Source organism: Lissotriton vulgaris, chromosome 10, assembly GCF_964263255.1.
Source record: "Lissotriton vulgaris chromosome 10, aLisVul1.2, whole genome shotgun sequence".
NCBI classification, from domain to species: domain Eukaryota; kingdom Metazoa; phylum Chordata; class Amphibia; order Caudata; family Salamandridae; genus Lissotriton; species Lissotriton vulgaris.
The window spans coordinates 889,851,694-889,866,443 of NC_141698.1; the positions used below are offsets into that span (position 1 = coordinate 889,851,694).

The window sequence follows — 14,750 nt, forward strand, 5'->3', positions numbered from 1 at the left end:
TTAAATAAACGTGGAAAAATACTAGCTTGAATGTCTTTTTTTGCAGGCGACAAAAATAAATACAGATATATACAGATAAAACGACAAAGATAAATATGGATAAATACAGACGGAAATGGTAAAAAAATAAATACCATAAAACCGGGAGCCCTATTAATGATCCTCGCCATGACTCCGGGATAACACCCTTGTTTAATAACTTCATTAAATTCCTTTTCTAAATGTGCTGCCCATAGATCTGGATTCTCTTTGAATAGGGCAAACGGGATGCCGTTGGGTCCTGGTGCTCCATCTTTCTGTTTTATAATTAGTTTTCTTAGTTGATCCTTTGTTACTACAATTGGGGTTTCCATATCTCCATCGTGTGTATCTGTCAGTTGGGATTCAATTTTTTCTATTGTCATACTATTTTGGTTTAAATGTTTTTTAAGAAATGTCACCCATTCCTGCTCAGTTAGAATGGAGGAAACAACCCTTTTATTTGGGCTAGCCAGACCATTTATAATTTTCCAGAACTCTCTTGTGTTTATCTGTTTGCTTGCGTGGTATATTTTTTGCCCAGAGTGCTTGTTTTGCCTGATTTTTCTCATCCCATATTAATTTCCTTGGATTTTGATTTGCAGCTTTCAGTTTGCCTGATGTTTCCTCGTTAGGAATAGATTTCTTGATTTGCCTGATCATCCTATTCCGTGCTCTTTTTAGTTTAGTAATGGTATATGGCAGGTTTATGTATGATTTGTTTTCCTTTCGATCATCATTTTGATTACTTTTCTCCCGTCGCAGCGGAGGTTGGGGTTTAACCAGCATCATGGTAAATTTTACCCATTGTTCTATCAAGGTTTCAGAGGATCTTTCATTGAAGCATAATTCTATTATTTGGCTAACATGATCGTTCATCACATCTTTGTTCTTAATAGTCCAAATTAGTTTTTTTATAGTTTAGTGTTCCAATATGACCCGGAACAGTTTCATATGGTTGATTTGTCTTATTCATTAGATTAATCGTTGTTATCTGCTGGCAGTGATCACTATCCCTAACTTCTCTTATCTGATATGCAATGATATTATGGAAGGCATTAAGAGATATCATTGTGTAGTCAATCCTTGACCTTGCCTTGTTCTTAAAATATGTATACGCTGGAGGTGAATCTTCTTTAAATCGACCATTTAGTATACGCAGGCCCATTGCTTCCATATCTTTGACAAAGGATGTTGCAATTTTGTTGCTGTACGGCAAGCTTTCTCTTCTTAAGTCCTGTTGTGGGATAGGCCATTGATAATTCTGTGTTTGAGAGGTGTCATCCCTTGTGAAGGATGGCATTAAGTTAAGGTTAAAGTCCCCAGACACAATAAAATCCGCTAGAGGCTCTGAGAGCACTAAATCCACGAGAAGGTTATACAGTATGCCACAAGTTGATTCCCTACTAGGCCTGTTGGCTGAATATAGACATTAATCAAATATATCAACTTTAATTCCTGTTTCGATGTTTTATATTTCAACTTAATTATTAAAATATTATCACTTTTTGACTCAAGTCGTTCATGTTCAACCTGTAAGTCCATGGAAATGAAAATTGCTAGCCCTCCGCTGGGACGGCCAAATTTGTGGTTTTTTATTTGCATGCTCAAAATATCCTTTGAATCCGTGTAGTACAAATGGTTTGGTTTCCCACGTTTCTTGTAAAAAAATCATCTGAGAGGGGAGCAATATTGAGTCTATATGAGCATTATGAACCTTTGCACCAAGCCCATTTATATTCCAAGAACACAATCGGACAGGACCTATATCATCTACTTTGTCTGTGGAGTACATATTGATATTAAATCATTGTTCCTTATTACTGTGTAGTGACTTGGTAATCAATTTTTCATTTATTACAGGGTTTTTGCCCATATCCTTTTGAGATAACCATTCTCCTCGTTTATTGGGTGATTTTCCTCTGGCATTTTTTAGTACTGGTACTATTTGTCTGTCTATTTTTGGCTGTTTGGTTTTTTCTTCATCAATGAGCGGTGTTGGATAAACCTTTGGGCCTTGTTTCATAATTGATATACCCCAAGCTTTGAATACATGTTGTTCTGTCAAAATCAATTACACTATTACCGGGGAGTTTAATGTAATTAAAGTGGGAGCATGTGAATTCTCGTTTCCTGACATAAATTCAATAGAAACGATATCCTTATTCACTATCTTAGAGAGGGATGGAATTGACTTGAATAGTCTGAGTATATTGCCTCGATTCAGGGTATCTTGCCTACCTCTAGATTCAAATTCTGGTTTAAAGATAATTTGTACTTTGTTATTTGGTGAATAGTTGTCCTGCGGGAGGTTTTCATTTGATGACTTTGATTTGAAGGTAATTCTTTTTACCCCTTCACTACTTTCTATAACCAACTTGTCCCATTCGATATTTTTGGAATTGTCTTTGTTTTCCTCCATTATACTGGATTTAATGGAAAATTCTTGTTTTTCACCAGCGTGTTGATATTGCTGGTTTGTTGTATTTATTACTACTTTTATTGGGGTTTTATCCTTCCTTCTTTGGTGACTGTTACTTAATGGACCAGTCTCTTCTTCTTCCTCCCATTCGAGTATCTTTTCCTCCAACTGAGGCGAACAATCCGTGGTCCTTTTATCCTCCTGCTGTTCTTTTATTTTCCATACCTCCGGCTGTATTTTTTGGTCTTTAATCACCCGTTCACCTTTTAATTCTAAATTCCTTCTACCGATATTATTTTCGTTCTCTTTTTGCTTTGTTTTAGCGTTTTTTTCATGAACAAATCCCTTGGTTAATTTTTGTTCAAATAATGGGAAGTATTTGTTAGTTCCAATCGTATTCGATATTACAACCTTTTTTCCTTCATTAGTTAGTCCTAATTCCTGACTGTTTAAATCTAAGATTATCTTATGTTTTTGATCTACAGCAGTATCTTTCCCTATCTCGTATCTCTTCCCATCTATGGTCGTTATCTGATCTTCATCTGTTTGTATTGTAACACACTGTTTAGTTTTTTTTTGTTTCCTCGCTTTCCGTAGTTTTTTCTTTTGACGTTTGGACAGCTTATTGAAGCCATTGATATTGTCTTCCTTAGCTTCCTTATCTTACTTTATTTGTTGACTACTATGTACTGTGGTAGATTCACAAATGTTTGTGAAATTCAGCGAAAGTACAGTGGTGACACATATCACTAAGTTTAAATGCCTTATAACTTTAAAAAACTTACCCTACTTAACTGCAGCACACCAAAAGCATAATCTGTGCACCTGATGGACTCATCTCTTTCTTTTCAAGACCACACTAGGCAAGTTCCCGCCACCTGCTTGGCCTTCTGCGAGGCCTTCGGGCCGTTCTGAAGTTTTTTGATCCTCCTATACGACAATTGATTGTTCAGGCGACTATTTTATCTCGCTTGGACTATGCAAGTTCCCTCCTCTTGGGGGTGAATAACACAGAAATACTCAGGATGCAGCGTGTGCAAAATGCTGCTGCCAGAGCCCTGGTGGGTCTTCCACGCTTTTGCTCTGCAACCAGTACTGTCCATAGGCTGCACTGGCTTCCTGTGGAAAGGCGAATTCAGTTTAGGACTCTGTGTCTTTCCTTTGAGATACTGAAATCGTCTAGTTCTGATCTTCTGCGCAATCTGCTCACTTTCTATGTCTCCTCCGGCCAGCTTCGCTCGGCCGGGCAACATCTGGCGGTCGTGCCAAGAGTTAGGCTCTCCCGTGCCGGCGGACGTTCCTTCCGCCACCTTGCCCCTAGGCTATGGAATTCTTTGCCTGAGCAAATCCGGGGCATTGAGTGCCTGTTTGCTTTTAGGAAAGCTATTAAAACGTTTCTATTTCCTTTAGTGTAGCTTATGATGTGATTTTTTGCCACTTTTAGTCTGTTATGTTGTCTGTGCCCTCACACGGCCAGCGCCGGGATGCCCCTTTGCTGGGGCAGCTGCGTGCTCTACAAAACCTATTAAAATAACATAACATAACAAAATGTATAATCCTGCCAAATTTCATGTGAATTCGTTCAGCTGTTTTCATGCTAAGTCAAATACAATAGTTTACGGAAAATGCATTGGAGGAAAATGCATTTTGGGACCCACCTTTTTTCTTTGCAAACCCTTAATGATTCCTTACCAAAATCTATATCATCTCAAAATGCTATAGGTATGGAAGGTTTTGTGGTGATTTGTCAAACGGGTTGGAGCTAAAATCTGAGGAATTCCTATCTCTGCGATTACTAACTATAACTACAGAGTGGCAATCAGATAGAATGTGATTTCTTTCTTTTTATCTATTGTATTTTTTAAGTATTTGTTCATTGGTTTACGTAATCATGTGACCATAAATAAGTATTTGAGTTGTTCATGTAGAAATTCTTACATTTTACCTATGCAGTCCAGTTTATTTTTGGGCTTCATTGCTACTTTTGGTAAGATTGTGCTATATATGAAGCCCAAAGTGAATGAAACACAATGATTATTGTTGTTATAAAACCTGTAATTATTTTTCTACTATAAGCCAATTATCAAGTCCTCCAGAAAATAGTTTGTGTAGCTTACTGCAAGGTCACTTTTTCATTTTGTTTCTCAGGCGTACATAAGGAAGATGTTTTTTGTTTCATTTTGTGAACCAGAGGGCCTGCAATGAAAAGGTATGTTAAGATGTATTCTATTTGTTATGTATTTGCTTATAGGTTTCCATTAGCATGTGACCATAAATGGGTCTTTCAGTTGTTCAAGTAGAAGTACTTTATTTGTTGGGCTTGTTTGCTACTTTTAGTAATATTGTATTATACAGATATCACAAAGTTGTTGACCCTTACAACTTCATAACCACTTGATAACATCACTTGCATTAGGAAGGGGCGTGGCCAACAGCCGTGCATGGCGGACGGTCTCTGAGCGAGCTCCGGCCCTGAGCCTGCAAAATCCTGATATTATGTGCCCTTAATTTGTATTCCATCAGCGTACATTGACAGAGGAAGGTGGCGGAACTCACGAGCAGGCAGCGGTGCCAGTTTCGGCACTCTTCAACGATCGGAGCTGCCGCGCTGCCGACGGAGACCAGACGGGGCCTTCTGCCGCATTCTGTGAGGCTGCCACGCTCGTGGACAGTGGCAGTTCTCTGCGTCCCCCTGTGAGTCGGGTGCTGCCAGCGGAAAAGAACGTGTAGGTCTCTGGTGCGGGCGGAGCTGCGGCGGCGTGCCTTGTACCGCGGCCGCGCCACCCAGGTATTTTGGCCCTGCCCGACTTGTCCCCTCGGGATCCCGGGGCTCGCGACAACACGAGTCCGGGGCTTCGCTGCGGCCTATTGCCGCAAGACACACCATAACGCGGCTGGGGATTTGACCGCCGGGCGCCTGGAGGAAGAAGTCGGCGCCCCCCCCTTCCCTGTATCTCACCGCTGGGCTGAAGACAACGCTACCGCTGCGACGGTAGTCGGGCCATTTACACCCGCGAGGCTCCGGAGGGCCTTCCTGCTGCAGGGCTCTGGGTGCCGGGAATCAGTGGGCCGGGATCTGTCTCACGCCACACGGGCTGCTACAGCGGGCCCCAACGGGACTGCGAGTTGGACCAGCGTGCTCCCTCTCCCCAGGCTAACACTTCCCGGGAACAGTATTGTACAGCCTGCCCTATCATACAGGCCTTGTCATATGCCCGTCCTTGCTGTATGTATTGCTTGTACACCTGGAATCAGTAGTGGGCCGTGATGTGACCGACCGCTACTTGCAACGACTAGACATTGTACCCACAAGCTTCAAGTCTGTTGCGCATCGCAGTCATATTGCGCCCCCTCCTCCTGGCCTGTGTCCCCCTGCAACACGCTCTCCTGCCAAGACATGGGTAAAGTGGGGCGCGTCAAACCAAAGCTGCCTGATCCCCGTGGAGCGCACCAGTCACAGGGGGACTTGGAAAGTGCGGACGAAACATCAGGCTCGGGCTATGTGTTTGGAGGACAAACTGGATCTTATCCTCTAAGAACTTAAAGACACGCGCAAGGCCCGAGAGACTCAAATAGGCTCCCTGCCAACGGGGCTGAGCTTGCTTAGGGCGGACCATGGCAAAATAGCTGAAACTGTGAAAGAAGATGGAGCGATACTGTCTGCATTATCGCCCAAACAGAAGCAAACGGACGCTGATGTGAAATTGCTCCAAAGGCAGGTAGCCACGCTAATGGACAGAGTGGAGGACACAGAGGGAAGGGCGCGCAGGAATAATGTGCGCGTCGTCATAGGCCTGCCGGAGAGGAGTGAGGAGCCTGGCGCAATATGTTATATGGAACAGTGGTTCAGGGATAACGTCACGACTGAATGTTTATATATGCAGTATTGTATTGAAAGGGCACATAGAATACCGACGGGACGCCCGAAACCTGGTGCCCCCCCAAAGGCCTCTCATAGTCAAATTCTTGAATTTCCAGGATCGGGACGCCCTGCTCCAAAAGGCTAGGACGTCGGCACCAATCCAATTCGAAAACACCCGGATTTCGCTATTCCCGGACTATACGGTGATGTTGCAGAGGCAAAGAGCTTCCTTTATGGCAGTAAAGAAACTACTTCGGGACCTCCATCTTCAATACGCGCTTTTATTCCCGGCACGCCTCAAGATCATACACATGAGCAGAAATCCATTTTTTTCGAAAGCCCTGGTGATGTGGAGGACTGGCTGGAAGTTATGGAGCTCACTAACGCGGAGGAGAGGGCCCGGACGGCGGAGGAACGACGGAGCAAGACGGCGACACCATTGCCTAAGCGCGGAGATCGGAGGCGTCAAGGAGCTGCGGAACATTCGAGAGTCTCTTCGTAGCAGGCGCAACTAACCAAACGGCAGGCGGTGCTGGCCACGGCAACCTTTACAAATACATAGAAACCACCCCACAGCGTCTCCTCGGCGGAGCAGGACACACATGAATCGGACTCCGAAGGCAGTGTGGCACTGTTTCCCTCGGCAACGCCACAACTGATTGCGAACATGTTTGGCTGATGGTCACATCTAAGTATTGTAGACTTTATTATTCTTTTATTGCATTACGACTGTGCTGCTGTCCTTGTTTAGTTAGATTGTCCCCTTCTTCCCCTGCACCTGGGCTTCAAATACTGGCGCTCTCGTGTCGTAGTAGCTCAAATGGACTATAGTAGTTGCATGATACCATGGTTCTGGTGCTGGCGCAACCCCCCTAAATGGCGTCAGCGTAGTGCATATGACCCGAGTTTGTTCTTTCTAGTGTTGGCTTTCATTATGTACCCTTTATTGACTCATATTCACATGCCGACTAGATTTGTGGGAGTTATGGTTCAGTACTTGTTTTTTGTCTGGACCTAGTATTTTTGGGGGTGGGATGGGTTGTGGATGTGTGCTGCTCGTTGTTGTGGCCCTTCATATTTGTGCATACCTGCTTTTCTGTCATTATGTGATTTTTTTACAGGTTCAATGTATGTACCAGGAAAATATACAATCATAACGTGGAACTAAAGGGGTATGGGCACAATACACAAAAGACACAGGATTCACGCCCAATTACAACGCCGCAAGGCACATATTGTATATATACAGGAATCACATATGATCGAAAGTGAGGTCTCGAAGCTCCAAAGTAAATGGCGTGGACAATTTTTTTCCACCATGTATTACAATTATGCTAGAGGTGCCACGATCTGAGTGAAACATGGTGTACCGTTCGTGGTCCAGGACCAACGAATAGATAAACAGGGCAGGTAGTGTTTGTTAAAGAGATCCTGGATGGCCAGATGGTGGTACTGGGAACTTTCTATGCACCCAATTGTGAACAGGATCGATATTGGAGCATGTTGAATGGGGCACTGGCGGGTTGGGAGGCACACCCCTGGCTGTTGGGAGGGGACTGTAATGTGGTGTTAGATACATTGCTTGACAGATCGCACACACCACTAAAGGGCACAATGGTTTTGAAACAAGCCGAGGCCTTCTCGCGCTGGCTGTCGAACTGGGATTTGCATGATGTTTGGCGTATGGGGCACCCCCTTAATAGGGAATATTCATATTATTCTGCAGTACATAATCTTCACACGAGAATAGACAGAATCCTCTGTACAAGTAGAACAGCCACGCAAATATTAGACTCCACTTACCTCCCCAAGATTTTCTCAGACCACAACCCATTGGAAATAACTGTGCATGGGGCAGAATGCATGCGGTAACAAGGATCCCCTGTGTCTAAAATGACTTCTAGGGCAGGGTCAAACAGTATGTGGGTATCTCCCTAGACAATCTGAATGATACATAGATGCGTCAAGCTAATTGCCAAGCTTGTGAATTGTCAAACGGAAACAAACAAAACAAATATAAGAAATCTAGATTTATTATGTAGTTAAAAAAGGTTAAAAACATACAAGGTTAAAAATCTTTGTATCGCTAGAATGCAATGAATGAGATATTCAATCATAAAGTACAATGTGCTTTAAATGAATATACAAGAAATCATCAAAAAAAATACATTATTTGAACAGTGCATGATGTTGTATGGTTAAGGTGGGGCGAGATTGAGATAAATTCCATGGGGCAGAATACCCACACCAATCCCTACGTGGCGCCTATGGCCGCAGCAATTGGAGGACCAGGTTTTTAGAGACACGTTGTTTGTTACCATTGCTAATTACTTTGCTGATAACCAGGGCACTGCGTCCAATGCCCTAGTAGAATGGGATGCATTTAAGGCTGTGTTGAGGGGCAGGGCCATGGGCGCGACAGTCGGGGTTCGACGAGAACTTCATGGCTCATTAAAGGACGTGGAAACTACCATGGGCGGTCTGGAGAAAGAGGCGCTCACAGATGTAGGGAAACGGGAATCCCTGCAGGAGGCGCGGATTCGCCATGCGGAATTATTAGAGTCGCTAAGAGTGATTGATCATGTGTAATAAACGCAACGTGTGCACAGCGAGGCAGATGGGACCAGTGCTTTATTGGGCCGTATTCTTAGGGACCCCCCCCCCGTCTGTGGTGATACCCCGCATAGTAATAGAACAGGGTGAGGTGTTAATTACGCAAGGTGACATCAAGTCTGCATTTCGCGCGGAGGCCTTTTTATCGGATTTGACCTATCCGACGATCCCAGACTCACAGCGCAAGGGATTAACGGGCCCGATCACGGCACAGGAAATTAGAGATGCCATGAAAGAGCTGCCAAGTATCAAAACGCCCGGTATTAATGGCCTGCCCATTGAATTTTACCGCACTTATGCGGAGATGTTAGTGCCACAGTTGGTGAGGTTATACAAAGAGACGTGGGAGTGTGGATCGTTGCCGGCCATGACAGCGCAGGCACTGATAGTTACATTACCCAAGCCAGGCCGGGAACACACGAACATGGCAAACTACCGTCCGCTATCACTTCTACCTACCGAATACAAAATTCTAAGTAAAGTTCTGGCCCACAGGTTGGTCCCGCATCTCCCAAAGTTGATCCATAACGATCAGACTGGCTTCCTACCTGCCCGAAGCACGTTCCTAAACATACGGAAATTACATTACGTACTGACAGAGGCCCCGAATGTGTACCCGCATGCCGGTTGCATCTCTCTTGACTTCCGGCAGGCTTTTGACTCCATACATTGGGAATACATGTTTCAAGCGATCCGGAAATTTGGCATTCCGGACGATTATATGAAATGGGTGAAAATATTGTATGCGGCCCCTACGGCACGCAATAGAACAGGGGGGCATATATCAGATGAGTATGCTATACACAGAGGGACACGTCAGGGGTGCCCACTGTCCCCCCTCCTCTTCATCTTGGCACTGGAACCACTAGCCATACAGCTGCGCCGCGATTTCTTAACCCAGGGGATACGTATAGGCAATACGGTCCACTTTTTCTCAGCTTATGCTGATGACATTCTTTTGTACGTGTCTGACCTCCACACCCCATTGTCCCCACTGTTTGATGTGTTTCGCAAATTTTAAAGTGTGTCAGGGCTGGCCTTAAATACCTCTAAATCGCATGCCTTTTTCTTTCGGGTTGGTTCAGACCTAACTGCACTGGACATAGGCGGTACTGTGCTCCAGGTGACGCCCACAACGTTCCGTTACCTTGGTATCCAAATCTATAGGGAGCATGATGACCTGTTGGAAGGTAACTTAAATAGGGCACTTAAGCCGATATGGTCTAGCGTTGCGTTTTGGACAACATTTCCGCTTTCGGTTCCAGGCAGAGCAAGTATAGCGAAGATGGTGGTGCTGCCTCGTTTAATATACTACTTCACGAACCTGCCACTGATTATACCACAACATACTTTTGACTTATTGAACACCATGCTGATTGACCTTATATGGGGTGCGGGTAGGCGGCGTATTAGTTTGAAGAAACTCCAACTTGGTACTGCAATGGGGGGGCTGGGGGTGCCTGACTTCCGGGATTACTATTTCGCATGTCAACTTCAATGGTTGGCCTACTGGTTAGCGGGACGTAACTTACACGAAATTGATTATACTCTTTCGGATATCGACAATGGTAGGCTACATGCTTTATTACTACCGGGCAATAAAGTTCCGGCAGAGCTCCCGCTGTTATTGCGAACAGCACTGCGCTTCTGGAAAGCGGCTCTAACATACACAAAGCAGGGAGGCAAGTACGCGGGCAATATACCTCTTCTAGGGATCACACTACATAGCGGTCGGCTAACGAAACGCATTCTAACACCTTGGCTGGAAGTCGGGTTGTGTACTGTAGCTGATTTGTTTGGGGCGGAGAGGCTGATGGACCACAATACATTCTTACAACACACCGGCGCCCCGGCATGCATGTTCCAAACACACGTGGCCCTGCTGTGGTTCATTAAAAAGACATGGGCTCCTCAAAGGACACCCCCCCTCCCGAGAACGAAATGATAAAAATGATGTATTACATGGGAGGTGGGCGTCACTTGATCAAATGGATATACGCCGCCATTAGCACCCATACGAGAACCCCCCTACAAGCCTTAAAGCTACATTGGGAAACTGAACTAGGTAGAGTTTTATCGGACAGGGAGTGGTCGGTGGTGTTGGAACACCCCAGGAAGATTCCACGCAATGCGAGGTTCAAATTTATACAGACAATGGTACTGCACCGTGCTTATCTGACACCGCACAGACTAGACGTGATATTCCCCCAGACGCAGCATCATTGCCTGCGCTGCCTTCTAGAGGCTGCAGGTCTACAGCACATGTTGTGGGATTGCCCACGATTGAGGGAGTATTGGGGCACAGTACAAGACATGATAAAGTTGTCCACACAACTGGACATTACTGACACAGTGGTTGAATGTCTATTGGAGCTTCATGCGCGGCTCACTACCAACAAGGTGCAGTACCGCTTTGTGAGCCTGGCATGCCTGTTGGCCATACGGAACGTAACTAGGACATGGAAATCCCGCAAGCCCCATGAAGTTTGTGTATGGAATGCAGATTTAATGAGATGGGCCACAGCAAAAGGAGCAGCAATCCGCAGGGAGGAAACCAGGGGCCTGCACAAAAATCAGATTTCCCTTGAATGGGATACTATGTTGGAGGGGTTGCGTTCGCAAGAAGGTCAGCTGATTTAGCGTGTGATATGGGTAGATATCAGTGGGATGTTCATAACGTATGAAAGTGCTGGCTGATAATCACAAATATATGGAAATTTAATTGTCTTTTTGTTTAATGTACATCTGTATCCGGGCCTATACACTGAACGTTCCATTGATGAAGGTGTCACTAGTCCACAACCCAGGGGTGGGGGGTAGTTGGGATTTAGGGGGTTTATGTTTCCTTTTTTCTGCCTTATATTATATTGAGTTCCTAATTGAATGATTCTAGCATTAGGTTGTGATCGAGGGTATTGCAGAATGATCAAGCATAATGTATGCACCTTTACGTACCCTCTCCTACTGTTGTGTACTGATGTTAACAGGGTTTGTTTTTCTTTCACTCTGATTTACTCAATGTAACTGCCACTTCATTTCACCGATTTTTGAATATTGTAAACTCAAAACGAAAACTCAATAAAATGTGTTTTAAAAAAAAATCACTTGCATTAGGAACAATAATCATCTACATAGTGTAATATACATTTCTGTGAGGTTTCATTACAATACGTTCATCCAATTTGCCTCTACTTTAAATACAAACGTCTATGTAAAATGCATTGTATAGCAAGTGTGTTTTGGGACCTCCCCCTTTTTTCTATGCACGCGCTTGACGAAAAGCATTCAAACTGTCGATACGTCACCAACGTAATAGGTGCAATAAGTCTGGAAAGTTTTGTGAAGATTAATAAAACGGATGCAAATGTATTAACGGACAACATTCTGAAGAATTCCTTTCTATGGTAACCCAAACTTTTGACTACAGAGTGGCTATCGCAACTCAGTAATATATGTATTACAGAGTAGCAGTAGCCACCCTGTAGTAATAGTAAAGATTCCCTGAGATAGGACTTGCTCTAGTTTTTGCTTGCTAATAACTTTGCCACAGTTTGATGAATCGACACAAAACTTTGCAGACCTATTGCTTTTTCTACATTTGCTAAAGACGGAATGTTTTGTGGTGATTAGTTAAAGGATTGAACAGAAAAAAGGGGGTGCAAAGAAAAAAGGATGGGTCCCAAAACATGATTTTCCACTAATGCATTTTTCATAGACTTTTTAGACAGACACAGCAGCAAAATGGCTGAACAGATTTTTCATGAAAATTGGCAGGAATATATATTATGGTCCGAAAAGGATCCTTTTTGGAATTTCATGAAAATTGGTTCAGTAGTTTTGAGATAATAAGGGGCAAAATTTAGTGATATATTGGACTGAGGTATACTGTGGTAGATAGTGATGACAAAGCAGAATATTATTGGTTACTGAAAGCCCTTACAAAAATAAAAGGCAGCCATAATGTTTAGACCACACTTTGGCTGTGTTCTGGACTTCTACGTAAGATGTAGGCTAGTACTAGTTTTTAAATCTACAGAAAGGAATGATTCACTTTAGCAAAGTAGTATAGGGAGGAACAGTGTTACTGTTTTATTATTATTATTTTTTTAAGTTTACGGAGTATTGCAGTACTTCCTCAAAACTACCTAAAAAGTTCTTTGTTACCTATAAAAAATGTTTTTCTTTTAATTATCATCTAACAAAAGACACTGTACGCCACGCCACTCCACAACACACCACTTCACCACACGATGCAACACTCTATGACCTGCCACTCCACTCCACTCCACTCCACTCCACTCTACTCTACTCTACTCTACAGCATCCACACCACCCTCTTTACGACATACCACTACATTCTATGAGATGACACTCCAATGCGCTCTATGTACTGTCACTTCACTCAATCGTACCAAACACCACTCTACTCTATGATAAGCCATTTCACTCTACGGCACGTCACTTGACTCTACGTCATTCCACTCTACAACACTCCACTTTATGCACATACACGCTAACCCACTCCATTACACTCTATGCCTGCCCACTCTACAACACTCCACTTCCACCTGGTCACACGCCACTCCACTTTATGATACAGCATTCCTTTTCACCCTACGACACGCCACTCCACTCATCAGCACTTCACTCTACACCAGTCCACTCTAAGCCACTTCACTCTCCACCCCTATACTCTAACGCACTCAACGACATGCCACTCCATTGCACTCTAATGTATGGCACGCCATTCTACTTTACTCTAGGACACACCACTCCACTCTATGACACTCCATGTCATTCCAGGACAATGCACCCTATGACATTCCACTCCACTCTACAAAATGCCACTCCACTGTACACCCCTTCATTCTAACAACATGCCATTCTATGACACGCCACTCCACTCTACTCTACGGTATGCGACTCCACGTCAATCCACTCAACAGCACTCTACTCCAATCTATGCCCCTCCACTCTATGAGTCTCTATGACATGCTACTCCACTCTAGGACACGCATCTCCACTGTATGACACACCGCTCCACTGTGTGACACATTACTACACTCTTCAACACTCCACTACATGACACTCCATGCCCCCCCACTGCACGAGAAGCCACTCACTATACAACATGTCACTCCACTCTATGACATGCCACTCCATTCTACGACACGCCACTCCAATCAACACCACTCCACTCTAAGTCCTTCAACTCACAGACATTCTACAACATGCCACTCTAAGAGACGCCAATTCAACTCTTTTCTAAGACACACAACTCCACTCTATGCCACTGTGACACAATATGTTTACACAGTGCACTTTGACCTACCAGTTGAGGGGGCCACATTAATATTAAACAGCGTGGAACTCAGCGATGATCCCTGATGGACCCCACATGGCAGTGTAAAGGACTTAGAAACCAAGTCCTCCAGGGCAACTGACTGTTCTACATGTGAGAGAAAGGAACGGAACAGCTCCAGAGCTAAACCTCCAATTTCAATTCCTACCAAGAGATGTAGCAAGACTGCATGGTTAACGGTGTTAAAGACTGGCGATTGATCCAACAGGATCATCGCCACCTTCTCACAGTTATCTAGGACAGATCTCAGATCCTCAGTACCTACAACCAGAGCAGAATCGTGCTGTAATTTGGCCTGAAACCAAATTGCGCTGAATCTAGGATTTCAGTCTCCTCCAATTCTAGACTGTACAATATTCATATGTTTTTCAAGGATCTTAGCTAAAAAAGGTAACCAATTAAAAGGCATATAGTTCTTCACCTCTTTTGGAGCTAATGAAGGTTTCTTCAACAGTGGGAGAAAATAGCATAGT

The 14,750-nt window shown here is 44.0% G+C and overlaps 1 protein-coding gene across 3 annotated transcripts in view; it reads right to left on the minus strand.

Moving 5' to 3' along the window:
* The window catches only part of KRIT1 (KRIT1 ankyrin repeat containing), a 346,827-nt gene that overhangs the window by 122,151 nt on the left and 209,926 nt on the right, over window positions 1-14,750 (minus strand). The window lies entirely within an intron of this gene.